This window comes from Bison bison, unplaced genomic scaffold (genome assembly GCF_000754665.1).
Source record: "Bison bison bison isolate TAMUID 2011002044 unplaced genomic scaffold, Bison_UMD1.0 scf7180017864317, whole genome shotgun sequence".
Taxonomy (NCBI): Eukaryota; Metazoa; Chordata; class Mammalia; order Artiodactyla; family Bovidae; genus Bison; species Bison bison.
In genome coordinates this window covers 10,778,807-10,781,522 of record NW_011494889.1, presented here as the reverse complement: position 1 = coordinate 10,781,522, position 2,716 = coordinate 10,778,807, and positions in this window count along the sequence as shown.

Here is a 2,716-nt window from a genome sequence, read left to right as displayed (position 1 = left end):
TCACAAGGATCAGATCTAAAGTAGATCAATGCTAACTTGATTTGTGACTTGCCTCTACCATAGTCACCTGATAGAAACAAAATTTTATCCTCTCTGGAGGAAAAGCATATCATCCACAAACATATTATCACCACACCTTTTTCTGACAAGATGACTTTCAAAAAAATTTACCAGGCATGCAAGGATGTAACATATAATAATTGATAACCAAGAATAAATTCAGGTAAGAGCAGCAGGCCTGAAAGATATTTAGATCATCTTGTATTTATAACATTTCAACTTTTTTAAATGGGGGTTTATATGTCCAAAATATTAGATTAGAACATGAAAAATTTAGTGAGAACTAGACTACATTTAAAAATCAAATAAAATCATGAAGCTGAAAAAATATAAGTAAAATTAAGAACTCAATATAGGAACTTAACAATAAACACAAGTAAAGGGGGGATTAAAGCATGTGAAAATATACAGAAACATTCATTGAAATAACAGAAGAATGGGAAATACTGAGTAGTTGAGAAAGATATGGAATAAATCGATAAAATCTAAAATGTGCGCAGTAGTAATACCATAATACTGAGAAAGTAAGGTAAGGCAGAAGCAATATTCGAAGAGATGGTGGTGGAAAACCTTCTAAAATTGCTAAAGAACCTCAAGCTGTAGATTCAAGATGTGTTATAAACAGTAAAAATATATAAATAAAGCCATATTTTAAGTCATCACAGTATTAACTGGTGAAACAAGATAAAATATGAAAAGCTGTTGGTGGGAAAAAAGAAATACTTTACCCTTTAAAACTCCCCTAAGACTTACAGGTGACTTCTCATCAGAAATTACAGAAATCGGTGAAAATTGATTGGCATCTTCAAAATATAATACAAATAAAAACCTGTCAACCTAAAACTCTCTACTACAAAATATGTGAAAAATATATGAAAAATTTGACATATTAAAAGCACTTCTGGGGACTTCCCTGGTGGTCCAGTGGGTGAGACTTCGCCTTCCAATGCAAGGGGTGTGGGTTTGACCCCTGGTTGGGGAGCTAAGATCCCACATGCTTGGAAGCCAAAACAACAAAACAAAAAGCAGTGATGATATTGTTACAAATTTAATAAAAACTCTAAAAAATAAAATCACTTCAGGAGAGAATGGTTAAGACGGCACAGTCATAGGACAAGTGCTCATCTCCTCCTGCAACTGAAATCACAACAGTTGAACAATCATTGACAGGAAGATGCTTCTTGCTGTTCAGTCACTAAGTCATGTCTGATTCTTTGCAACCCCATGGACTACAGCATGCCAGGCTTCCCTGCCTTTACTATCTCCCAGTTTGCTCATATCCACATCCATTGATCGAATCAATGATACTATCTGACGATCTCATCCTCTCCAACACTTTGGCCATTTGATGCAAAGAGCCAATTCATTAGAAAGAAAATTTTCATTAGAAAATTTCCTGATGCTGGGAAAGATTGGAGGCAAAAGGAGAACTGGGTGACAGAGGATGAGGAGGATGCTCAGTCCTGAACTGAATACAGTTGCTCGGTCATGTCCAACTCTTTGCAACCCCTCTTTGCATGAATGGACTGCAGCATGCCAGGCCTCCCTATCCATCACCAACTCCCAGAGTTTACTCAAATGCATATCCATTGAGTCAGTGATGCCATCCAACCATCTCATCCTCTGTCGTCCCCTTCTCCTCCCTTGGAGTTTCAGCTTCAGCATCAGGACTGATTTCCTTTAGGATAGACTGGTTGGATCTCCTTGCAGTCCAAGGGACTCTCAAGAGTCTTCTCCAACACCACAGTTTAAAAGCATCAATTCTTCAGTGCTCAGCTTTCTTTATAGTCCAACTCTTACATCCATACATGACTCTTGGAAAAGCCATAGCTTTGACTAGATGGACCTTTGTTGGCAAAGTGATGTCTGCTTTTTAATATGCTGTCTAGGTTGGTCATAACTTTTCTTCCAAAAAGCAAGCTTTTTTTAATGTCATGGCCACAGTCACAATCTGCAGTGATTTTGGAGCCCCCCAAATATAAATTCTGTCACTGTTTCCACTGTTTCCCCATCTATTTGCCATGAAGTGATGGGACTGGATGCCATGATCTTTGTTTTCTGAATGTTGAGCTTTTTAAGCCAACTTTTTCACTCTCCATTTTCACTTTCATCAAGAGGCTTTTGAGTTCCTCTTCCCTTTCTGCCATAAGGGTTGGTGTCATCTGCATATCTGAGGTTATTGATCTTTCTCCCAGCGACCTTGATTCCAGCTTGTATTTCCTCCAGTCCAGCATTTTGTATGATGTACTCTGCATATAAGTTAAACAAGCAGGGTGACAATATACAGCCTTGATGTACTCCTTTCCCAATTAAGCAAATGTAAATAGGAACAGGCATATGAATCAGATCAGATCAGTCGCTCAGTCCTGTCTGACTCTTTGTGACCCCATGAACCACAGCACACCAGGCCTCCCTGTCCATCACCAACTCCCAGAGTTCACCCAGACTCACATCCATTGAGTCAGTGATGTCATCCAGCCATCGCATCCTCTGTTGTCCCCTTCTCCTCCTGCCCCCAATCCCTCCCAGCATCAGAGTCTTTTCCAAGGAGTCAACTCTTTGCATGAGGTGGCCAAAGTACTGGAGTGTCAGCTTTAGCATCATTCCTTCCAAAGAACAGCCAGGACTGATCTCCTTTGGAATGGACTGGTTGGAT